At 40.7% G+C, this 26,103-nt stretch overlaps 1 long non-coding RNA gene across 1 annotated transcript in view; it reads right to left on the reverse strand.

Moving 5' to 3' along the window:
- Positions 1 to 25,283, reverse strand: part of LOC133220863 (uncharacterized) — a 41,452-nt gene extending 16,169 nt beyond the window's left edge. Inside the window, exon 1 of the long non-coding RNA XR_009727797.1 lies at positions 24,916 to 25,283. This is a non-coding gene — a long non-coding RNA (uncharacterized LOC133220863). The remainder of the gene's footprint in view (positions 1 to 24,915) is intronic.
- Positions 25,284 to 26,103: the final 820 nt, after the last annotated feature.

Raw genomic sequence — 26,103 nt, forward strand, 5'->3', positions numbered from 1 at the left:
TCTGAATTCAAACTCAGATGCTTCAGTTCTGGGGAACTTGCACTTATGTGGCAGAAGTCACATTCCTTAGATTCTCCTCCCCATTCCCCCAGGAGCCGATAAGAAAGCCAAACCCGATAATTTTATTTCATCACCATGGACTTCGGGGCTGATTCACAAAGAAGGCAGTAAAGCCCTTATGGGATGTGAAATGTCATTACAAAATCCAAAGCCCAAACGTTTCAAGGTTCCAAGACAGCGATTTATTTACATAAAAGTCAACATAAGACTTTCTTGTACTAGAGCTTTAAAAGCTGTCTCTAAATTTTCACTTAATTCATTCTACCCTGCTGTACACACTTCAGTGACTCAGCCTGCTATAGTTACATTGTACTTTATTTATTGTATCAGCAACTTCATTTGGGGCAAAAAAAAATAAATATTTTACAATCATCATACAAAATACCATGTCTTCCTCACTACCAGCAGTAAAATTTCATTTTCTCCATGCTTACAGAAGCTAATCTTCATTTCCTTTTTTTCCTCATTGCTTGTAATTAGCATTTGCCCTAATTTTTATCACACTCCCCTGAGGTGATATAAAAAAAAATAAAAAGAAAAAGGAAAAAGTATATACGTTACTCGGTTGAGACTGATAACATTTTATACTGGTAAAACAAACATGCATATAAAAAATAATTTAGCAGTCAGCTGCAAAAGCAATCAAGACAGCCCCAAACCACTTCAGAATTACCTGAAATAGTAAGATCTTGCAAGCAATGTATTCAAGAGGTTATTCAGCACCATGAATATTACGCTTCCTTGAGAAGTTTTGGTTTAGGTATGAAAGTCTAAGAAAATACATCAATATAACTATGCAAAATTTATATAAGAACTGAGATGTCACTAACAAACCAGGACAAGGTAATGCCTCAGGTAGGGCAGAGTGCTTGGAAGGTTATTGTGTCACTGTATGGCACTGCTTTTATTTAAGTTTCATCTGAAAGACCTGGCTAGCATAGCATCATAGAATATTTAGGATTGGAAATGACCTTAAGATCATCTACCTCCAAGCCCCTGCCTTGGGCAGAGACACCTCACACTAAACCATGTCACCCAAAGCTCTGTCCAACCTGGCCTTGAACATTGAAGGGGATGGAGCATTCACACCCTCCCTGGGCAACCCATTCCAGTGCCTCACCACCCTCACAGTAAGAAAATTCTTCCTTAGATCTAACCTAGACTTCTCTTGTTTAAGTTTTAACCTGTTACCCCTTCTCCTATCACTACATGCCCTGATGAAAAGTCCCTCCCCAGCATCCTTGTAGGCCCCCTTCAGATACTGGAAGGCTGCTATGAGGTCTCCATGCAGCCTTCTCTTCTCCAGGCTGAACAGCCCCAACTTTCTCAGCCTGCCTTCATACAGGAGGTGGTCAAGCCCTCTAATCTTTGTGGCCCTCCTCCGGACTTGCTCCAACAGATCCATGTCCTTCTTAAGTTGAGAACACCAGGACTGCACACAATACTCCAAGTGAGGACTCACGACAGCAAAGTAGAGGGGCAGAATCACTCCCTTTGACCTGCTGGTCACGCTATTTTCGATACAGCCCAGGATACGGTTGGCTTTCTAGCCTACGAGAACACACTGCAGCCGGCTCATGATCAGTTTCTCATTGACCAACACCCCCAAGTCCTTTTCCTCAGGGCTGCTCTGAATCTCTTCTCTGCCCAGCCTGTAGCTGTGCCTGGGATTGCTCTGACCCAGGTGTAGGACCTTGCACTTGACTTGGTGGAACTTCATAAGGTTGGCATTGGCCCAACTCTCAAGTGTGTCAAGTTCCCTCTGGATAGCGTCCCTTCCCTCGAGTGTATCAACTGAACCACATAAGTTGGTGGTGTTGGTAAACATGCTGAGAGTGCATTCAATCCCACTGTCCATGTCACCGACAAAGATGTTGAACAGAATCAGTCCCAACACCAATCCCTGAGGGACACCACTCATAACCGGTCTCCAACTGGACATTGAGCCATTGACCACAACTCTGTGTGTGCGGCCATGCAGCCAGTTCTTTATCCACCGAGTAGTCCATTCATCAAATTGATGTCTCTTCAATTTAGAGACAAGGATGTCGTGCGGGACAGTGTCAAACGCTTTGCACAAGTCCAGGCTGATGATCTCAACTGCTCCACCCCTGTCCATCAGTTCTGTAGCCCTATCACAGAAGGCCATCAAATTGGTCAGGCAGTCTTTCCCCTTAGTGAAGTCATGCTGGCTGTGACCAAGCACCTTGTTGGTTTTCATGTGCCTTATCATACCTTCCCGGATAATCTGCTCCAAGATTTTGCCAGGCACAGAAGTGAGACTGACTGGTTTGCAGTTCCCTGGGTTTTCCATTTTCCCCTTCTTAAAAATATTTCAGTATTAAAACTGAAGGTCCCAAACACAACTTGAACAGATATACCAGGATATCACATAGTACTGCAGATATCAACAAATAAGCCGTTTCAGTCACAGTATCACAGTATCACAGTATGTTAGAGATTGGAAGGGACCTCAAAAGATCATCTAGTCCAACCCCCCTGATGTTTTCAGTTGTTCCTAAGTAATGTTTACTCTGACCAAGGACTTTCTCAGTCTCATGCTCTGCCAGGGGGGAGGGGAAGTCAGGAGGAAGCAAAGATAGGACACCTGACCCAAACTAGCCAAAGGGGTATTCCATACCACAGCACTTCGTGCCCAGTATATAAGCTGGGGGCAGTTAGCAAGAAAGTCTAGATCACAGCTCAGGTCAGTGAGTGGTGAGTGATTGTATTATATTCCCTTGTTATTTCCCTTATTATTATTGGTGGCAGCAGTAGTGGTTTGTGTTATACCTTAGTTACTGGGCTGTTCTTATCTTAACCATTGGGATTTATACTCCTTCAGTTCTCCTCCCCATCCCTCTGGGAGCAGGAGGAGGAAGGTGGGAGGGGGTGGAGTGAGCGATTGGCTGTGTGGTTCTGAGTTACTGGCTGGGCTTAAACCACAACACACCCTCTCTCAATCGATTTGATTCCTTATACATGGATAATGATATTTCTGATAGAAGCATGTACTATGAAGAGCTATGTTGGATAAGAAAGGAAGAGCAAACAACTCCACCACAGAAAAACCCTAAAAGCTCACTGTGGCCCACAGATAAACTGACAGGACAACAGAAAGGTGAGCCCATGCCAAGACATCCCCATGAGACCCTGTCCACAAAGCATAGGCCGCTCCTTGTAGCCTCTGAAAGCCCCTGTGCTGCATTACCTCAGGGCTGTAACCAGCAAAATCCACTGGAAAAGCTCCAGTGCCCACAACAGAGAACAATTATTGCAACCCATAACACCTCTTTCCACAAACATTAATAGCACTCATCTACTAAGCCAATAAAACACCAACATAGCTTCTGCATCAGGGACCCTCTTCATCCTTTATTCTACTATGACCTATACCATATTCTCCGTGAAACAAAGATATCAGCAAATGCCCCACCCAGACCTTTTGTAAAAGCCACCCCTAATCGCCTGATTGCCCACAGGCGGGATAAGTAATGAGCTCCCATACCTGAGGCAGGTAAATCATCAGGCTCAGTCCTCATCAGTACTCAGTAGCACTTCCCAGACTGCTGTTCTCCTTTTCACAAAGGAGAACAAAACCACCATGTGATGAGTGCTGCATTACTTGCATTTCATTGTACATTAAGTATTCCTGCTTTAAAATTACTTGTTCTGAAAGAGTTATGTGCAGTCTTTTGCATACATGTAGGATCTTTACAATGTGTTTGCTGCTGATAAATGTTGCACCCTGCCTGTCCTTTAAAACTGGTTTACAGGGATTACCAGCCATCATGCTGAATTCTTTAGAATCACAGAATCAACTAGCTTGAGAAACAACTTTGGGATAGTGGATGACTGTGACATGCAATGACATCATAGAATTGGGTGTTGATGCAAAGGAGATCATTCATCCATACATTTATCCCTAAGGTGAAGGACTAGATGGTTAGAGGGGGTTTGCCCCACTAACCCTGCCCAGTGCCATTCTCCCAGCAGCAATGGAATGGGTACAAACCTCTCTCTGTTTCTCCCCCTTGCTCCCAAATCAGACCTGGGTGCAGTGGCTTGGCTTCCCCAAAGGGCCCTGCTCAGTCCCGCATCCAAGCCACAGACATGCTACTGTGCACAGCTGGCTCCCAGCGCAGCAGGATGCTGCTGCTTCTTTCTTCATCCTCTTAGCTAAAGGCAACCAAACTGAGATGATTGCTCAGTGTATTCCCAGCATGAGGAATATTTTCATGGCAGGTTCTTTTAAGTGTTTTTGAAGTGCTTTATAAAACTAAATATTACTGGAAGGCTTACGAACAATACCTATAAAAATTTTTGTGGAAACTAAGGTGTTAGTGAGGGAACACACACATGAGAATGAAAGTGTTTAATGTGGAATGTGATAGGGAGATATCTTCCAGTAGCATCCACTGCTCCAAGTACCTTCTGATGTTCTAACTGCTTCTTCTCACCCACTCATGCTGTGACTCACCCATAGAAAAAGGAGAATTTTGCGTCAGGAGGTAGAATGTGTTTACCCGGACACTATTATCTTTGCTTTCAGGGTACTACAGGATATAAAGGTTTTGACACTTCACAGATGTATGATGCACCTTGGCAGCAAACAAACACATTGCAATCACAGACTGATCAGGTTGTGCCCCTTAATGTCCTGTGCCATGACTCTTCAGCACATGTTGCTGAGCTCAAGAAAGGAATGACTTGATTGGGAAGAGTGAAACGTACTGTGCAGAAATCCCCTCTAATGGGTATTTCTCAGTCCCACCATGTGCTCCTTTTCCCAGGAACGGGCAGAGCTTTGAGCGACTTGGTCTAGTGGAAGACGTTCCTGCCTGTGGCATGGGGTTGTAACTAGATAAGCTTTCAGGTCCCTTCCAGACCATTCTGTGATCATATGAATCCACTACAAACCTTTCTGTGATCCTATGACTCTATGATTCCAGAGACAGCTCCAGTGCAGCCTACCCCAGCCCCAGCACGTCATGGTCAAGGGCAGTTTTTTATGTGAGACAGGATGGTGGGGAGGGACTCTTCATTGGGGAATGCAGTGATAAGACAAGGGGTAATGGGTTAAAACTTAAACAGGGGAAGTTTAAATTGGATATAAGGAAGAAGTTATTTACTGTAAGGGTGGTGAGGCACTGGAATGGGTTGCCCAGGGAAGTTGTTAATGCTCTATCCCTGGGGGTGCCTGTCCAGTGGTGGTAGACCTGTGGTGACTTGTCAGATCATGGGGCAGGTGGCAGCCGATGGCCAGGACACCCCTACATGGGAGGACACGTGCAGAAGGATCAATATCTTGTCCGCGATTGAGACTGGTGATCTGGTGTGGAACAGAGCAAGCAGTGAGTGTGACCTACATGCCCTGTTCCCTCCTCCTTGCCACCCCTCCACTGTCCACAGCCAGGGTCTCTAGGGCATCCTTGTGGTGCCTGGAACACGTTGCCGCCTGCTGTCACCCCCACCTCAGCCTCACCTCCGGCTGTAGCAGTGCTGCTGGCACCTGGAGCGGCATATCTTCCAGCACCTGGAGCGGTAAACGATCGGGTACCTGGTGTTGAATGGAGATGGCCATGAGCCCCCCGCTCCACTCCCTCCTCCTTGCCACCCCTCCATCACCCAGGGCTGCTGTCCCCAGGATGGACCCCCATCATCAGTAGGTGACAAGTTGTTACAGGTCTACCACCACTGCGCAGGCCTGCTCAGAATACACTGCTGAAACATGGATGCTGTCTTGCCTGGAGTTGGCTGGCTATGCTAGAACCAGGGGCCTGGGTTGGTCCAAGCCCCAGGGGCTCCTGAGCCTAGCAGACTTTCTTTGGAAATGCATCCACAAAGTGGCTGGTGGCTTCCCCAGAGGCCCTTCTGTCTCAACAGACACTCCGCACTTCACAGCTATGGAGAAGTTGTGCTTTTGGCAGCATAAAAACTGCCCCTGACCATGGAGTACCCAGGGCAGGGGGAGGCTGCACCAGAGCTGTCTCTGGAATCACAGAGTCATAGGATGACAGAATGGTTTGGGTTGGAAGAGACCTTACATCTCATCTGGGAATGGCTTTAAGATTTTCTTTACCTACTTTTATACTGCTTCTTCCCATTTCATTATTATTACTGTGCTCAAGGGGCCACAGTCCAATGAAAAATTGCTCTCTTTCATTCCTGGCATTTTAGGCTTAGGACCAAATGGAGCTACACAGGTGTAAATGAAGACTGGATTTTGTTCCCAGTGTCCCTTGTACATGACTTGACCTTAACTCATAAATAACAGGAAGAAAAATGTGGCTTGACTTCTTGCCTTATTTAATTCCCGAAGTGCCTACTGTATAGTTTAGTTACATTTATTTAATTGCAGAATCCAGGAAAAGACTTAAATTTAGTCCATTTGACTGGAGTTCATGCTTTTAAATTTAGATCACTAACTCGTTAAACATGTTCTCTGGTTCTATGGCCAGGAACTGACTGACATTATAACTATTGCTTTCATTTAGTTTACAGCTTATCCTTTGAACACAGCACTTCAGAACGGTATCTGCTCAGAGACCTTTTGATAACCAACGAGATAGTTTAGAAGGTCTATAATATTACTGATATATAAACCTGGAATTAAGTTCTGACACTCTACATACTGCAAGCTATTGACTTCTCATCAGCAGTGGCATCAGAATTATGCCAAGCAGTTAAGTATGAGGTGGCTGAGCTGTGAGCTACTTGCAAGTTACTGAAGACACTGAAAAAAATAAAGCCTAAACTTGATTGATAAGATTGGCTATTTCCTCAGTCTTCTCTCAGTCAAAAAGCATTAGTTTTCAATATGAAGCCTTTGTAATAATATACCTTTACCTGTGTTTTCAACAAGTTTAGGAAAAACATAATGGAAATGGTCAGGTGTTTAATTTTTTTTGCAATGTTCAGCAACACAGAGAAGGCAGCCACATTGTCCATTGTGAACTCAGCACAACTGAGACTGAATTTTAACCCTTAATAATGATAAATTGTGTCATGGTGCTAAACAGAGCACAGCATAAATTGACTCCCTCTTGAACATCTAGGAGCCTTGGGGCATCCTCTGCATAATAGCTGCTCATAAATATTAGAGGAAGTCTTCTCCATTAGAGCTCCACACTAAGTGGTATTTCTGCTGCTGAAGAGATAGTGTTTTTAACTTTTTTACTTATGTTTTGCTCTGAGGTTTCCCATTCTGTGGCTTATGGTCATTGTCCTGGGTTCAGCAGTAGCATTTTTTCTCCTTCTTGGTAGCTGGTGCAGTGCTGTGTTTTTTACTTTTGGCCTGGGAACAGTGCTGATAGCACCAATGTTTTTAGTTACTGCTCAAATGTTTGGTCTGTCCAATGACTTTCTGAACCTCATGCTCTGCCAGGGAGGAGGGGAAGCCGGGAGGAAGCAGGGAGAGGACACCTGATCCAAATGGATCTATTCTATACCACAGCACATCATGCCCAGGATGTAACTGGGAGTTACCCAGAAGGGCTGGTTCACTGCGGGGTTGGACGAGGTATTGGTCGGTGCTCAGTCGGATGGGGTGGGGCGAGTTATCGGTTGGCAGGTGGTGAGGTGCTGTATTCTGTAATTTGGTGTAAGAACTAACCTTAAGATCGAGGAGGATATAAATCAGTCACACACATCTGCTCATCTATCTTGCTACTTTTCTAAAGGGATAATCACTTCTGGAGTTCTGAGTCCAAGTGGGTACAAGAAAATTCAGGTAATTTCAAGCCAGAAGCACTAAAAACTTATAAGAAATGCACTTTCTTGAGAATTTGCATCAATTACTTACAACTTAAAAGAAGGTAAAGGGGGGAAGAAAAGGTAATAATGACCCCTTTCCTTGGAAGGATTGAACACTAAAAGTCCATTTATTTTTCTCAAAGGAAAAAAGGCTATCAGAAGAAACAGTGTTTTTTTAGCTTTTGCCTCATGATTGCATCAGGGTTTTCAGAGAACTGCTACTGGCTTTATTGGGAAAAAGACATTTAAGACCCATCGTTTTATGACTCTGAGCAATGTATCCTTCTGCCAGGTTCCATCACATCAAAAGAAAGAAAATATTCTTGTATTTTAGAATTTGCTCAACAAACATGATAATGAGACAGCAGACTCTGAACTTGACATACAAAGGAAGTAGAAATGGCTTCAGCAATACCCACTGCAGCAGTTTTGCTTTGTGGGTATTAATTTAAACAACATGAAAAAAATATTTAAAAGTTCAGAACTTTCTTGCCAAAAGAAGGAATTTAACTGTGAGAGAAATTCATCGTATTTTCAAAACTGAATCCCAGTTTCTGCACGGAAAGCCACTATCCATGTATTCTTTAGCTGACAGGATGCAGTTTGCTTTTTTAACTGCAAACTCCACGTCTCTATTGACCAGGTATCAGGACTGTCTGGCATAAAATCATTTTAACTGGCTGCAATGCAACACATCTTCATGCAAACTGTTAATATTTAATTTAGGCATGCATGGAGAGCAAATATGTGTATTAATTCCTTGTAGTTTTCTGATATACACAGCAGCTGTGATTTGATTTGAATTGATTTTGCTTCTAACTCAGGTGACATCCAATAAAAAACTGTTGTATTCACCACAAAGTGATTTATGATGGCAGGACTCTATTGTATACTTTCCACTGCATTAGTCAGAAATCCACTTTTACTTCATTAAAGCAACAAATATAATCAATACTTATATGATTTACAAGTTCTCATGCAAGGAAAAAGATTCTACCTTTATGTCAAATGGAGTTAAAATACAGATCATTTACTACAGAATGTCTCTGCCCCAGTGTGTAAATGCCACTAATCAAAATCAGAGTCCACATTCAAGATTTTAGCTTTGATTAAACTCTGGGTAGCACATCACAATTATTAAGTGCAGTACTTAAGCACTTACAGCTAAACATGCCTAGGCATGCTTTGATAAGTAGTGCTGAGCATTAGCACTGTGCCATTTTGTATTTAAACAGCCATGTAGTTTCATCGTAACGGAAAACTAAAGGCATTGGTTTAAACATGAGCATTACACAAATGACATTAGGAGATAAAGTTATTACTAGCAATACATTAGTAATATGCCTGTTATTTTAAAACATCTTTAGTAATGTTGCATTGCAACATTTCCAGGAGGTGTCATCCATGGCCATCTCATGAAATACGTTAGTTTGTTTCCAAATTTCCTCCAGATCTGTTTCAATTCTGCCATTTTAGTCTGTATAGGAACACTAACTTTCATTGATTATGGAAGAAACCCCTCTTTGTGATGCCAGTAACATGTCTAGAGCCATTCGGTTTTGTAATATCACCTTAGGTAGGCTAGTTATCTCTTGTTGTTCTGCCTGGATTATATCGATGTTTTTACTTTCCATTTCCTCTATGGTTGCCGAGATATTTATAATTGCCTTCTCTAATTCACTTACTGCCAAAGATGGAATTATCCCTTTTACAAAACTATGAAATGAGTTGTGCCGTTCAATAATAGGGTTAAACCCTCACTTAATTCATTTAGCAAAACTTCTAATCCAGGTCCCGGAAGGGTACCTGTTGATAATAGTAAAATTGGGTATTACAGCACCTAAGGTGCATGCCCCCTTCCAGTTGGGGGTAGAATCTTATGAGCATTTTTTCCACATAACCAGTACCATCCTTTCCCTTTAGGAACGGGCCATCACTGAACTACAATACCATCTATATTAATTGTATGATTGCAATTTGAATGGTGACCTACATCTGTGGCATTTAAACAAGCATGATCTCCTACCCTGGTTCCTGGTGTAATACATCTTTGTGCACAGGTGTAGTATTTATTACCTGGGTTAGAATTAACTATTCCAAATGTTAACCTTTCCTTCGAATACAGATTGCTAGTGTTCACCCACAAATTTGTCCATGAGACAGTGTTAGGAATTGGAACTCCAATTAATGGGAGATCCAGGCTTTCTCCTGATTTAGGCAACTGTGCACACACCCAACAGTCACTACGATTAAAACATTAGTAACATTCTGCACTAATTTCAGGTATAAATTCTGGTCCCAAGCTTGTGCGCCAGTTATCATATGAGTCCAAATTATGACCGACACAATTTCATACGCAAGGGTACTGAAGGTTCAATCCACCCTGTCTTCTCTGTCTCTGGTGCTTTCTTTATTCTTGAATAATGTGCCCAAGCAGGTTGTTCCTTTATCTTCACTGCTGTAAAGGTGATCAATAATATCTGGTACAGTCCGCTCCACTTCTCCTGTAGAGGATCTCCTGAAAAATTCTTAACATAAACCCAGTCTCCAGATCTGAAAGGGTGAATTGGATAATCCAAACCTCTGGCTCTTGTCCCTACTATTCTCTTATTTATCTCCTCCAACTGTTTTCCCAGATTGATCAGAAACTGTTGGAGATAGCCTTCTCCCACTTCCTGAAGACTTTCTCCTTTAAACTGGGACTGATATGGTCTTCCATACAAAATCTCAAATGGGCTAACCTCTTCTTTTGACCGGGGTCTAGTTCAAATTCTTAATAAAGCCAGTGGTAATGCCTGGTACCAGTATAAATTTGTTTCCTGACATATTTTACTAATTTGTTGTTTAATCAGATGGTTTATCTTTTCTACTTGCCCACTGGCCTGAGGCCTATATGGAACATGCAGTTGCCAATCAGTTTCTAATTTTTTGCTAATTTCTTGTAACAATTTTGCACTAAAGTGCGAGTCTCGGTCAGAAGAAATTGCCTCTGGTACCCCAAAATGATCTTATTATCTTGTTAAATAATATTTTAATCACTTGTTTTGCATTATTTATTCTGTAAGGGAATGCTTCTGGCCAGCCTGAAAAAGTATCCGTTAACACCCATAAATATCGATAACCACCCCTTTTTTTTTTTTTGGTAATTCAGAAAAATCTATTTGCCACTGCTGTCCGGATAACTTCCTCTCCCAGTTGTCCCAGTTTGATTTCTATTTTCAGTCTTAGGATTATTCTTAAGACATAGCTGACATTGTTTTGTCACTAATTGAACTGTGGTGTATAGATTCCTTCCTACAATTTGTTTGTCTAAATATTTATGCAAAGAGTTGCTACCCCAATGAGTTTTATTATGTTCTTCCTGAGCTAACATCCAGAGCTGGTTATAGGGGATTACAATTCGCCCACCAGGTATTTGAGCCCAACCCTCTATTTTCCTGTCCCTTTAGATCCTCAATCAATTTTCTATCCTCTTTTGAATATCTAGGTTTAGATTTTTCAATTGTTAGTTTGCCATCAGGGATTAAGGATATGATTTGAAATTGTTCAGCTGCTCATTTGGCTTCAAAATTGGCCAAATTATTTCCAATTTCTTGATCAGAGCCACCTTGTTGATGTCCTTTACAGTACATAACAGCTACTTCTTCAGGTAGCTGAACAGCTTCCAGTAATTGTAGAATTTCTGTAGCATGGTTAATCTGTTTCCCTTGTGTGTTCAAAGGTCCACATTCTTTCCAGATAGCACCATGGACATGGACCACACCAAATGCATATTTAGAATCAGTCCTAATATTTATCCTTTTATCTTTAGCCAGTTCCAGGGCTCTTATTAATGCTATTATTTTTGACTTCTGGGCAGAGGTGTTACCAGGTGAAGGTTTAGATTTTTTTTTTTTTTTTTTTTTCCTGTGAAGTGGTGGTAATGGCATATCCTGCCTTTCATTTACCATTTTTCATGAAGCTACTACCATCAGTAAACCAAGAATCAGCATCTTCCAGAGGTTTTTCTTTCAAGTCTGGTCGGCTCGAATATACAGTCTCTATGGTGGTCAAGCAGTCTTTTGTTAGTGGTTCTGTCGACTGTTCCTGCAAAAGGATGCTGGATTCACAACGTTAGTGACCACAATTTCTGTATCATCCTGTTCTACAGTGGTGGCCTGGTATTTAAAAAAACGTGAAGGAGATAACCTCCTTTCTGCTCCAGGACTACTGATACCACATGGGACACTAGTACAGTAATCTTTTGTCCCAAAGTAAATTTGCAAGCCTCTTTAATATTTGTGATAACTGCTGCCATAGCTTTTAGGCATCTGGGCCATCCTTTGCTCGCTTCATCCAGCTGTTTTGAAAAATAGGCCACTACCCTTCTGTAGGGTCCTAGTTTTTGAGCAAGGACCCCCAAAGCTATTCCTTGCTCTTCACAGGAATATAGCCAAAAGGATTTAGTCACATCCAGGAGTCACAGAGCTGCAGTTCTCATTAGCTCTGTTTTTAAATTTCTAAAAACCCCCTCTGCTGTATCAGTCCATTCTAAAGAGGGAGAGTTTCCTTTCAACAGTTCATATAGTGGTCTTACCAGAACACCATAATCATGGATCCAAAGTCTGCACCATCCAGTCATTCCCAGGGATGTCCGGAGCTCCTTGATGGTCGATGGTCTTGGAGTCTGGCAAATGGCTTCTTTTCTAGCAGTTCCAAGTTCTCTCTGTCCTCCTGTTATTTCATATCCTAGGTAGGAAACTTGGGTTTGGGTTAGTTGCGCCTTTTGTCTGGATACCCGATAACCATTCAGTCCCAGAAAATTTAACAATTCCACTGTCCACTGGATACATTCTTCCTTTGTTTCTGTAGCAATTAACAGGTCATCCACATATTGTAACAGAGTCCCGTTTGAGTAGGTGGCTTCCATGATTCTAGTTCTCATGCTAGCTGATTTCCAAAAATTGCCGGACTGTTTTTTTTTTTTTAACCCTTTAGGTAATACTGTCCAAGTTAATTGAGTTTCCCTTCCTCTGTCAGGATTTTCCCATTTGAAAGCAAATAATTGTGGCTTTCTTTGGCCAATGGTAAGCAAAAGAAAGTGTCCTTTAAATCCAGGATGGCAAACAATTTCTGATTATTATTCAATTTAGTCAATCAGTCATACGAATTAACTACTACTGGACGAATATCCTGTGCAATTTTGTTGATTGCCCTGAGATTGTGAACCAATCTACAACTTTTCTCATCATATTTCTTTACTGTCCAGATAGGAGTATTATATTCCAATTCACATTCAATTAATAATCTATATTTTAAAATTTATCAATTTTTTTTTTATTCCCTTTGATCTTCTAATTTTAAGGGATACTGTTTTATTCTAATTGGGTAGGCCCCCCTTTTTATTTCCACTTTAACAGGCAAAGCATTTTTCTCCTTACCTGGAACTTCAGATGCCCATACTCCCACATATACCTGATTAAGGATTTCTTCTATTTCAGGGAGGTCCTCCTTTTTGCTTTTCTGTTGAATTAAACTCAAAACTGCAATTAATTGTTTTTAACTCTGAATTCCATTTTGCCTTCTTTAAATGTTGCTTCTCGCCCTAACAAAGATTTTAGAGAATTTGGCATGCATAAAAATTTATGCATTCCGATTTGTTTTCCCAATTTGTACTTTAAAGGTTCCAAAAAGAATGCCTTTTTTTTTTTTCTTTTTTTTTTCCTCTTTTCCTTGGTGGCCAGTAGCTCCCACATCTGTAACGAATTCTTTTCTCTCTTATTTAACACCAAATAAGTTACTCCTGTATCCACTAAAATTCCACTTTATTTCCCCTAGTTCATAGTCTTAATGTAACCAGTGGATCTGCTAGGGTAGATTCCCCAGGTCCCCGTCAGTTTAGTTCCAGTTCAGTCACCGGAGCCACTCCATGGCACTGCCCCCACCCCAGGGCAGTCTCACTTCCAGCGTCCAAAACCCCCCATAGCACGCACACCGGTCCGGTCCCACAGAAGAGAAGAGCCCACTCCCCCACCTCCTGCAGACATCCCTCCTCCCACGCTCAAACACTGGAGCTGCTCGATCTCCCCTCCTTTCCCCCTTGGTTTTCCTTTTTTTTTTTTTTTCTTTTTCTCACAGCAGCTCCCCCTGCTCTGCAGGGCCTGCAGATGCCTGCCTCTGCAACGGCACTTCTGGTTTAACCCCTTCTTAACTCTGAATGTGGATGTGCCGCTTGTTGCCTGTGACAGAAATCTCTTCCTCCTTATCAATATCAGATAGGACAGAGGCAGAGGGTGCTCCTCTCGGAGGTACCTGTGGTACGTGATTTTCCACCCTATCTTCCTGATTACTGTTTTTTAACTTTAAACATCTTTCCCCAATATCAGAGGCTGAGCATCTCCAGCGTAACTTTCAGTTTTTCCCTGTCCTTTTCCAAAGCCAAAATTAAGGAATCTGGTGGAGCTATATTAATTTTGCATTCAGTCTATCACTCTGTGTGATTTCTTAAAGTGAAAAACGTACCTGCATACATTACTTCATCCCATTTTCCTTGCCCCCTTAAAACAACATCAATTGTAACAATGTATTATAGTTCAGAGTTCCATTTTTAGGCCATTTTCCCTGATCTTCCAAAGTATACAAAGGCCATCATTGGTTACAATATTTTACCAATATTTTCTTATTTACCAAGCCCCCAGGAGACCCTCCAAGTTCTTTCCAGTGTGCCAAAATGCACCCAAAATGATTATTTTTCAAGATCTCTTCACTCTGCTCATTTTCCATTATCAATCTCACATTCACACACACACACACACAGAGAATCCCCAGACATACTCCACAGTTACAACACCTGAGACAAGGACAGAGACTTAAATTCAACCGAACAACCAACAGTTAATAACACAGTTATAACATCCTGTCACCAGTACCAAAATCACAAGACCAAAATCGTTACTGTAACAAGCCACAAAATAAGAAGAATACCAGTAGAATCAAAAGCAATACTTCCTAACCCCTATGGCTCAGACCATATTGTAACATTAATAGGGGGTTTCCTTGAACCCTTTATAGTTGACCAGCCTGTCAGTGTCCCAAGAAGGACGAGACATTTGTGTCCGGCCACCCTGTCTGCATCCCACTGTGGGAACCATACTGGACAGCCTGCTGTATCAGAAGGTGATTTGATTAACATATTCAGGGACCCATGCTGACAGCATCACTGAATCAAATCCCTTATGGGCTGTTGATAGCACACTGGACCCAAAACCATTTCCACAAGACACCCCCTACATCTTGTAGGACCCAAACCACAAGATGCCCCCTGATTAGTTATAACAGTCTGTCACTGATAACAAAATCACAAAACTAATATCCTTAATGTAACAAGCCACAAAACAAATCAAATACCAACAAGATCCAAAACCATTTCCACAAGACACCCCCTGCGTCGTGCAGGACCCAATCCACAAGAAGCCCCCTGCTTCTTGTGGGTGTATACTGAAGAGACACTAGCAGCCGTGTATACAACTTTACCGATGAGATTTCTTATCTTGATTTACGGAAGGCTTCCAAACCATGCATACACTTACCAAACCAATTTACCAAACCAATTTACCAAATCGAGGTGCCCCCTGCACCTTACAGACTATACAAAATAAAAGAATACCTTTTATGAGATGGTCCTTGTCTGCTCCCTCAGCTATCTGAATGAGTTGAGGGGTCCCTCTGGGAAAAACTCCCGAGGGCCCTAGGGGAGCCCTGTCCTCAGCGGGTCCTGCAGCTGAGCAGAAAGGGTCCCATCTGGGTCGCCAAATTGATTCAGAGAAAACTCCAGGAGCAAACTTGCCAACAAAGTTTTCAAGCTGGCAAGCAGGTATCCTTTATTGCGGCACCCGGAGACACGGGGGATAGCTCCTCCTAATGTGTGCCAGTTCATGCTCACATCTCTCTGAGATACGCAGCACAGGCACATCTTCAGGCACATCTTCACTGTAACCTTGCAACCCAGACAACCTGTATAGGTTCTGAATGCTTACACATTCATATGGCATTGTTGAGCCTAAGTCCTTTTTAAGATTCAAAGCAAAGATGATTAATAACCAATCCAAGTCATGCTGGAGATTCCGCTGATGCACATAGATCACCCACTTTCCTGTACTGAGGAATTCCTGATGCAGGAAAGGGTCTTGCCTGCTGCTGTAAGGGGTCTATGTTTCTGTAACATCTATTGCATGTATGCAAAGAGTACAGCATGTAAAAAGATGTCTAAGTGTAGTACAGCAAGTGAGCAGCTGCTGGCTGTATGCATACCTGTATTGGGCTCAGCAGAAATCACCTATTTGACTTTCAACAACAAAAAAAATTCAGTCATTAACACCTGAGCTAAAGGAACACCTCACATAACTATCAATTGCTAGCATTCCTGCTCTTTGTTGGCACAGGTTAGACATCAGTGGGGGACTGTTACAACACCCTGTTAGCATTACATAATTTGCTAGAAAAGTTATTCTTCAGCATTTAGGACTTGCAACACCATTTCACAGTGGTTTTTTACTGTAACAAAGTGCAGGAAACTACATAGATATCTTAAATATCATGGGACAGACACAGGAATGAGTCTGTCTCTCTCAGCCCCTCAAGCTACAGCAGTAATTCTGCTAGCTGTCAGAAAATAAAAAGCCCCCCTCTCTCTCTGAAGCAAAACATCCGATCTTCATCCCACAGTCAGTGCTCTACACCACTAATAGGAAATCCAGGGAATATCTGTGTCGTGGTGAGCTGGTAACTCAGAACCATGCAGCTGCTCTCTCACTCTTCCCCTTCCTCCTTCCCCCCTGCTCCTGGTGGGGTGGGAAGGAGAATCGAAAGAATGTAAAACCCATGGGTTGAGATGAGAACAGTCCAATAACTAAGGTACCATACATATCTATTACTACGACCACTAATAATAATGATGATAAGGGAAATAACAAGGGGAGAGAATATAAAGCTAAAAACAGGAGGGAAAAAAAAACCCAAGTGATGCACAATTGCTCACCACCCATCAACCAATACTCAGCCCAACCAGAACAGCAATCTGGGCCTTCCAAGTAACTCCCTCTAGTTTATATACTGGGCATGATGTGCTGTGGTATGGAATACCCTTTTGGCTAGTTTGGATCAGGTGTCTTGTCTCTGCTCTCTCACGGTTTCTTGTGCCCTTCCTCACTGGCAGAGTGTGAGAGATGGAAAAGTCCTTGACCAGGGTATACATTACTTGGCAACAACTAAAACCATCGGTGTGTTATGAGCACTGTTCTCAGACTAAAGCCAAACACGCAGCACTGCACCAGCTACTGAAAATGAGAAAAATAACTGAATGCAGGACAATTTGACAGTTTAGAAGGAACAAAGCCAGGACTGTGTGAGATTTAAAAAGTACCTTCCATTTCTGTTCTCTCTTCCAATGATTCAACAATAGGAGGGAAAGGATAAAATTCTTTATATTAAAGGATTTTTTTCTTCAGAAAGGGTACATTATTATCTTCACTAAAGGAATTCAAAGTGTTTTCATCTAGACAGTTCAAGGATATATACATCTACCACACCTAGGAAGTTTTACTTTTAAAAATACACCAGCTGGTATATTTTTATCAGCTGGTAAAATGTTGGTATAACTTCCTGGAGTTCCTAAACACTAAACTGCTTTTTCTGTTTAGAGCTTCTTTTATACATACTAGAAGAGGCTCCTTGCTGACATCCCACTAATTCAAAGGTACCTATAGAGTTCCTTTGCAATATATGAAGCCATCTATAAAGATAGTTAAGAAAGACACCAGATGAATACATAGACAAAAACTGACTTAAGAAAAACCAACAAACCAGAGTCCTTTCTGAGGAGATATTTCTCCTAGGCAAAGAGGTTATTCAGCCTTATGCCTTGTCAGAGGATTTTCCCTTAAGGCCATATTATGTTAACTTCATGTACAACAGGGTGTATAATACATAGGTCAAAATTATTTGCTTCATGTTACTTGTGTCTCTGTCCTTTTGACTCCTATTGGCCTATCACAGTATAGATCCTGCATTCTTCAAGGTCAAACAGTGGGTTTTGGGGTGGGTTAGAGGCCAGTGACACACTCTTGGTAATATAGAATTTGAGGAGTGGATCAGGTAGGAGTGCAGTTTTGTAAAGGCTAACATCTCTAGAGATACCAAGTTAGAACAGGAATTTACTTTTAATTTGGCATCCCCAACTTCACAATTTAGTCCTAATGGTTGAAATAAAAAGCAATGACATGAATAGTCCCCAAGACTCTTTAACCTGTTCCAAACCAGCTGTTTCAAACATAGCTGCTCATGAGCATATGGTAAAGAAAAAGAGAGCTCTTTAGCTGCCACAAAAAGCCTTGATTGTTGTTCATCTGTATTTACTTTTCACTGACGAAAATCTGTACTTGGGAGCAACAAGTACTACATGAGCACCTTGGTTGTTGTTCATCTGTGTTTACTTTTCGCTGACAAAAATCTGTACTTGGGAGCAACAAGTACTACATGAGCAAAGTACAGGACACTTGGCTGCCTTTATAATAGCAGTGGTGGATGGGAATTAGACGGGCATTACACAAACCCTGTTCTGACAGAGCCCATTTTTTGGCTACGTATGTGATGTAAAATATAACTTGCAATGAATAAATCTTCAAAAGGCCTTGGTTATAGAAAAAAAAAAATCACAGTTTGTATGTGTTTTCAGCTAGATGAAGGATTACTTCAGAGGCCTCACCCATCTTATCCTTGATAGCCCAGTAACAGGTATCTTTAAGTATCTTTACCCTGAGTAATCTTTTCAGGGTAGGTAAGCCACTTAGCCTGTACTTAAAACAGCCTAGCAAAATATTGCAATAAAAAGGGTAGCAAAGAAGTTTGACAGCAGTTGCAAAAAAAAAAAAAAAAAAAAAAAAAGTATTAATTCTGAGACTATGTGGGTAGCTTCCATTAGCAGCTACACTAATTTTACAGAGAAAGAAGTGGCATTTTGAACTTGTAATCCACATGCCTTCTCCAGAGCAAATAGTCAGGGGTACAAAGAAAGTACCCCAATGAGGAGTAAACCTCCAGTTAGTGCACCGTACCTTGTGCTTAGATGCTCAGCTAAACAGCTATCTACTCCTTTGGTGGAGCTTTTTTCTCACAGTGCTAAAAGAAACACACAAAAGAAATTTCTTTGTGGCCTAAGAGTAAATTGTAAGCAAGCCTTGTTTAAATGATATTTTGCTATGTAAAACATCTGTTTCTAGGTACTGTCTGTAGATTTTTCTTTCGAACATCTTTGTCCCACATTTTCTACATCATTTTCTGCAAATGATTTTGTCCTCAGAATGAAGTGAGACCATTTATCTATTAGTTTTAGGCTTATCACATGAAATTAAGCACCAGAATGTTCAGTAATTAGAGACCTCACCCTGGAAAATTGGATAATGACAGAGTCCTTGAAATCAATGAAGGTTAAAGCTGCATGTTTATAATAATATTCTTCTAACACCAAGATAAGATGTTGATTAAGATGTTGTATCAGCTACATAACAATTAAAAGTTATATTTAATCCTGTAGGGAGAGTTTATTTTGAGCATTGTGTGACCTCACTAATTTATCCAGCAAATAACCCCCCTACTTTGAAGCCAAAGATAACAAATACTGTACTTTGTTAAGCTTTTCATGACTGGTCCAAAAAGTCCAAACTAAGAAAGCCAAATTGTCCAACTCCTTCACCATCACACTACCAAAGACATGAGTCATTCCATATGCTTAAAATAAAGCACACACTTTTCTGAACCAAAGCTGACTTAAATTACATCTGGCCCTTTTACTTTTCACTTAAATCCATCTATTTGTGGCCTTTCAATGCTTAAAGGGGTGAGAAAAATAAGGACAGATGTTAGCCTAGATGTTGCCTGTAGCAATGGGACAAGTGGTAATGGTTTTAAAGGAAAAGAAGGTAGATCCAGGTTAGCTATAAAGAAGAAATATTTTACAGTAAGACACTGGCAATGGTTGCTCAGAGAGGTAATAGGTGCCCTATTTCTGAAAACATTCAAGGCCAGGTTGGATGGGGCTCTGAGAAACCCGATGTAGATGAAGGTGTCCCTGCTCATTGCACGGGGGGTGGAACTAGATGAGCTTTATCCTTCTAACCTAAGGTCCCTTCTAACCTAAAGTATTTTGTGATCTCAGTCCAACAGGCAACAAATTGTCCACATGAAGAATGCTGCTTCCAGTAATCATACACTGCTTTTCTTTCTATTACTTTATACAGCACTAAAGACAACTCTCATCTGGAGCATATCAACGAAGTTCTTCTTCTTCAAGTCAGATCCCATAGTTCTAAGTTGTGAGAAACTGAACTGAAATCAGATTCCACTGTCCATTGTCTCAAAGAATGGTATAAGAAGCTGAGATGGGATTCCAGAGACAATTGTCTGAGAGATGGGTGTGAGGAGCTAAGACTCTTCCATTATCTTGGGGACTGGAGTGAGGAATTGCTGCCCATTATCCCAAGAACTGCTGCATATGTGCAGTTTAGAGCTGGTTGCAAGACCAGTGATACTGGTCCACCAGAAACACTTAGTATGTGACATTAAGAACAGAGGTAGTCCTCCCAACTCATAATAAAAGGGGGAAAAGGTAATCATGAGCAACACCTCTATGAGGACACCTCCATGAGGACACCCACCTTCAGCGACACTATGGGCTCTTGGGGACACTCTGCTCTGACACCAACTATGGACCCTGGAGGACTCTCACCACCTCTGATACCAACTATAGACCCTGGAGGACTCCCACCACTGAGGATAATGACCATGAATCAGTGGGACACTGCTAGATCCACAATGGTGCCTATCTCTCTACACCCTAAATTCCTGCTTCATTTCTTTTTCTTTTTTTATCTGTCCTGTCGCTATCTCCTTTTTTATAATAATTGTTGCCTCTTAATAAACAAACTGATTGATTACTGTATTTGCCCTCACTTGCGTCTTAATTTCAGTCTTGAGACCAAGAACAAAATAGGTCTGTGTAGTGGTTTAAGTTCAGCCTGTAACTCAGAACCATGCAGTTCTCTCATGCCAACCACCTTCTTTCCTCCCCCCCACCCTGGTCCTAGGGGGATGAAGAGAAGAATTGAAAGAATGTAAAGCCCACAGGTTGAAATAAGAACAGTCCAATAACTGAGGTATAAAAAAAGTCTACTGCTGCTACCACCAGTAATAATAATGATACGTGAAATAACAAGGGGAGAGAATATGACACGAAAAGGGGAAAAAGAAAAGAAAACAAACACAAGTGATGCACAATACAATTGCTCACCACCCACCAACCAATACCCAGCCCAACCAGAACAACAGTCTGGGCCTTCCAAGTAACTCCCTCTAGTTTATACTGGGCATGATGTGCTGTGGTATGGAATACCCCTTTGGCTAGTTTGGGTCAGGTGTCCTGTCTCTGCTTCTTCACAGCTTCTTGTGCTCCTCTTCATTGGCAGAGATGAGAGATGGAAAAGTCCTTGATCAGGGTAAACATTACTTGGCAACAACTAAAACCATCAGTGTGTTATGAGCACTGTTCTCAGACTAAAGCCAAACACACAGCACTGATTCAGCTACCAAAAAAGAGAAAAATAACTGTTACAGCTGAACGCAGGACAGTCCAACACTGAGTTTTTCTCCAGTTGTACACTGACATAAGTAAGAAAACCTATCATTCTTGCCAGTTACAACAATATCAATTCTACATTTTCCTGAACAACAGAATGTATGTTACCAGTTTTCTGCACCTAGAGCCAGCCTATCTATGTATGTAAAAAAAAAAAAAAAAAGAAGTTCAACAGAGTGGTCTTCATAAGAGTGTTTTATTATTATCTTACCCTCAATCTGTTCCTTTGAATGGGCTATCCCTTCTTTGTGTTTCCTTTTAGTATTAAGGACAATTTCTGCAGAGAAAAGTGTGAAGCTAATCTGTGGTGGTGACAGCTTTTGTTAGTATGCAGGTGTGACTCCACTGCAATAGGGAGGTCACTTCAGAGCCTCCTGCAAAGCCATTCCTCTAAATATCCTATTACATCTTCCTCTTCTTTAGCTCCAAGGTAAAAAGGCTCCAAGTTTTACATAGTAAACATGGATAAACAGAAACTATTCTTGATATTTTTCTCATTAATTCCCATTTTTAATAAATTACAGCACTTGGAAACATGGTGTTTTACGTTTTGTTTATAAAAAAAGTTTTGAATATATTTTATGATTTTGCTTTCATATAAGAATCATTGGATCAGATCCTCCTTTGTTTGATCTCACAAGCAATAAGATTTCCCAAAATGGTATGCACAACTTCACATTTACTTCTGAGCAAGTGTTCACACAGGCAGTGTGAAACAACATTCTAATTTCTCTGTTTGTGTTCCTGCAACTAAACCTTAAATGTGCCTTTAAAATAGAAATTTGCTTAAGATTTTTTGCATGATATTTATAATTAAAGATCTTGGGGGAGGTTAAGTTGTTTTAGTACTTTTCAGGACATAAAAGCATTTGATGTTTTGCAATAAGATTTACTTCCCTGATCAACAACTGAAATTGTTGTGAATCTGATCTTCTCTAAACAGTGCAATTTTAGTCACTTTAAATCAGATCTACCTTCCACTATATCCATTGTCAGCATGCAAATAGGAGAACTAGTTCTGAATCCTTCTGATAAGTTTAAAGTCCACAGATTTGCCCTAGATCTTCCTTTGCCCTACTTCTCTTTTGTCGTTAAATTTACTCTGATAAAGAATCTGTGAACTACAGAATTTGATCTATTATTTCTCACTTGTGGTTGCATTCAACTTCTAAAGTCGATGCCCTGATCTAATTTTTGTGGTTGTGATTCATGTCTATGACTGAAAAGAAAATCACCAGAGAACTGAATTGTATTGCCTCAGCTCTTCACATGTAAAGTTCATGAGCTCTAAAAAGTTCAAAAGTTGAAAGGACTTAATTTTTTAGTTCAAATGCTCCATACTGGGAAGACAAGGACTTCTTTTTGGTAATGATGTGGGGCTGGCTGTTTATCAAGACAACAAAGGCTACCTGCTGAGCTGGCCCCAAGCCCTGCAGCCAATCTCCCCTCATGAGTAGATGTGCTCCAGGCCCCAACACGGAAATAGTTGGGAGAAAAATGTACCAATGCCTAGAAAGAAGCTTAAATTTTGGACAACCAAGTCAACAAATAGACAAAAAGATATCATTATGTATAGATGCTGTTCCATTTTGGGGAGGATTGAAAAATTAGTTGGTGTACACACACATTTTTATTAAATTAAAATATGTGTTAATTACACAAATAAAACATGATTTTATTTAGATTTAGATTTATTTAAATTTCAGATTTAGATAGGTAGGTAGGTAGGTAGATAGATAGATAGATAGATAGATAGATAGATAGATAGATAGATACTCAGGAAAAAATCCTCCTGAAATAAAGATTTTCAAACTGAAGTGCTGTTGTGTTGAATTTCAAGCCAAAATATATGGCCTGGGGTAAGCAAAAGCCAGCTCGTGTATGTCAGGCTGGCGTGGCAGTAGTATTAGTAGGCAGTAAGCTTCCAGTCCTAGTGGGTACAGAAACCAAAAAAACCCACTCAGTATAATTTTGAAGGTATTTCAACTGCTTTTGAGCTCACTTAAAAAAACAAGCTATTTCCACAGATGACTAGACCAGCTGTAAACCTCTGAAAGAATCTACCTGACATTATTTCTCCATCCTGATAAAAAAGTCCCTGCCTTACATTTGTAAATTAGAGTAAGTTTTCTAATTTAACATTATAGCAAGCAATTCCTATGTAAACTTGGCAGAACTTTTGAGGGCAAATAATGCATTGGAATCAATGAATAAGGGAAGGGGTGAGTCTACAACCTTAAATGCTGAATTACTGAACCTGTTAGATGAGAACGTACTAGAAACTAATCTTTATGGAAAATGCTGGGTAATCATTCTTTCCACCTCAGTATAACTGACTCTGATATTATACCTTGTTTATGATTTTGAGTCCAGGGCTCCTCTGAGCTTCTAAAGTGAGTGTAACTCAACACCTTCAACTACACACAGAAACTTTCTACATTGTGCATATTTCTATGCCAGAGACTAAATAACAAAACATTCCTTTCTCAAACATCCTGTGTGGAAAGTTATATTGTTTAACCAACATCTTCAGACCCACACAGATAAAATCAAAATCAAACACATCTGCTATGTTTTTCCTCTGAGCATTAGTGTCTTGGTAATAACAAGTTCCATTCCCTTAAATGAGTGAAAACAGCAGGCATGTTCCTTATGGGTTTTTTTCTGCTTTTGTTGGGTGGTAAGTTGGCAGCATCAATTGTATTAGTATTTCTGTCAGCACCCACATTAAATATGTTTCTTTATGGGAGAAATCACATTCCAACCTACTCTGGACATCTAAATTTATATCTTTCATCCCACCCAGACTGAAATCCAGCTACCACCTGGATTCCTGTGGCAAGTTACACAACTGAGAAAATGCAGCATGGCTCTGTAATAATTTCAGGCTCTTTGCAAGAGATATCAAGGAACATAATTTGAAGTTAGATATTTAGTATTCTGCCTCATTTATAGATAAGGTTTTTAATTCATTGGCTTCAGATTATTCATGAGCAACCAATGTTCAACACAAAGAATGTTTTGATCAAACATTTGGCACTTCTGATAAAGGTTGTTTGCTGACTGTATGCAACTTTTTGGAAAACTAGAGTCCTTATATTCATATTCACATTCACAATTCCAAATTTAATTACTGTAACTGTTCTGAATTGCTTTACACACTTTGTTTTGACTAATGCTCATTGCCTAGCTCATAAGCCCACAAGATGAACTGACACAGTTGGATCAAATACAAAAGAACTTGGTGGTGGAGGCTGAGGGACATAAAATGCTCTCCATCAGTTTTGATGACAGGGTTCTACAATAAAAGTAGAAGTCCAAGGTTTGTATCCACCAGGGCTGTCACAGGAAATCATATGTGATATCTCTAAGCACACATTAGTCTACAAGAAGAGCTTCACATCTAACTGTGCTCCCTCCACTTTCCCATTTACCTTGGTTCCCACTTGCAAGCACATGCTTTGCTCAGACAGGGAACATACCCAGATGATGTGTTGCAGGGGCTTTCAATGCAACTGCTCCTTTTCACATCTGGGACAGCAGCAGTTTCTCAGCTTAATGTTTTTCAACAATCTTTCTACCATTTTCCTTGCAATTCCTTTCCTCCATCCCAAGACTCCCACAATGAACATGCTTCTGGAGAGCTGGAGGAAAGGTGAAATATCATGAAATAGTTTTGTTGTATGGTAATAAATCACAAGTCTCTCACCGATAACTCTTCAAACATGCAAGTAAAGTAGAATAATTTGAAATCAGGATCTTTCTTTTTTCCTCTCTCCACTGTACTTTATTGATGGGTGAAAGGCTAATGTAGTCTCAAGTGTTCTGTGTCCGCCCCAACTATTTCATTTCAACAAATAACCTTGCTGTGAATACATTTTAATTAGTGATTTCATACTTGGAATTGCACAGTTGTAATACAGTAGGTGTGCGGATCTATTGAAATACTATAAAAAAGGCATGATCATTTTCAAAAGCTCTGTTGGAATAATGCAGGTAAAAATTTCCCGTGCTGGTATCTGTTTTCTGTGTCCAATGTATCATTAGCACTTAGCATTCCCTCCGTATTTATAAAAGGGTAGATGCTTGGACTTCAGGATGCCCCCACAGTGCTGGAGATTTTTCATTCTTTGTTCGGTATTGCTTGCTGAGATCATTGTAATGAAGAGAGGATTTTTATCTCATTTGATAATTTTGGTCTAATTGATTGAAAGATATTACAAAGAAAAATTGGAACAGCCCATGAGATTCAAAAGAATTTTCATAACTCTATGTGCCTGATGTGGGATCTTTTAATACAATGTGGAATAAAACAAAGTAGGGCCTAGGAACAAAAAATTAAAACCTTGTCATATGTGTTAGTGTTGAAGGCAGGCTGACAAACCAAGAGTTTTGAGGAGCAGTGAAAGAAAAATCTTCAAGACCTGTATCTGAACTTACAAACAAGATGCTTGGCTTCAGCCTAGAGGGACATGGTATAAAGTTAAAGGGGGTGATAATATATAATGTGATTAAATCAGGCATTAGTTTCATTAACTAGGATTGCTGCTTAATTAATTTGGCTCTTGCTCTCAGGACAGACAGTGTGACACAGAACAAAAAGAATGATAAAGGCCAAATGG

The sequence above is a fragment of the Neopsephotus bourkii genome, unplaced genomic scaffold, assembly GCF_033783945.1.
Source record: "Neopsephotus bourkii isolate Nb327-2 ecotype Australia unplaced genomic scaffold, CSIRO-AGI_Nbou_v1 NB_1488, whole genome shotgun sequence".
Lineage (NCBI taxonomy): Eukaryota > Metazoa > Chordata > Aves > Psittaciformes > Psittacidae > Neopsephotus > Neopsephotus bourkii.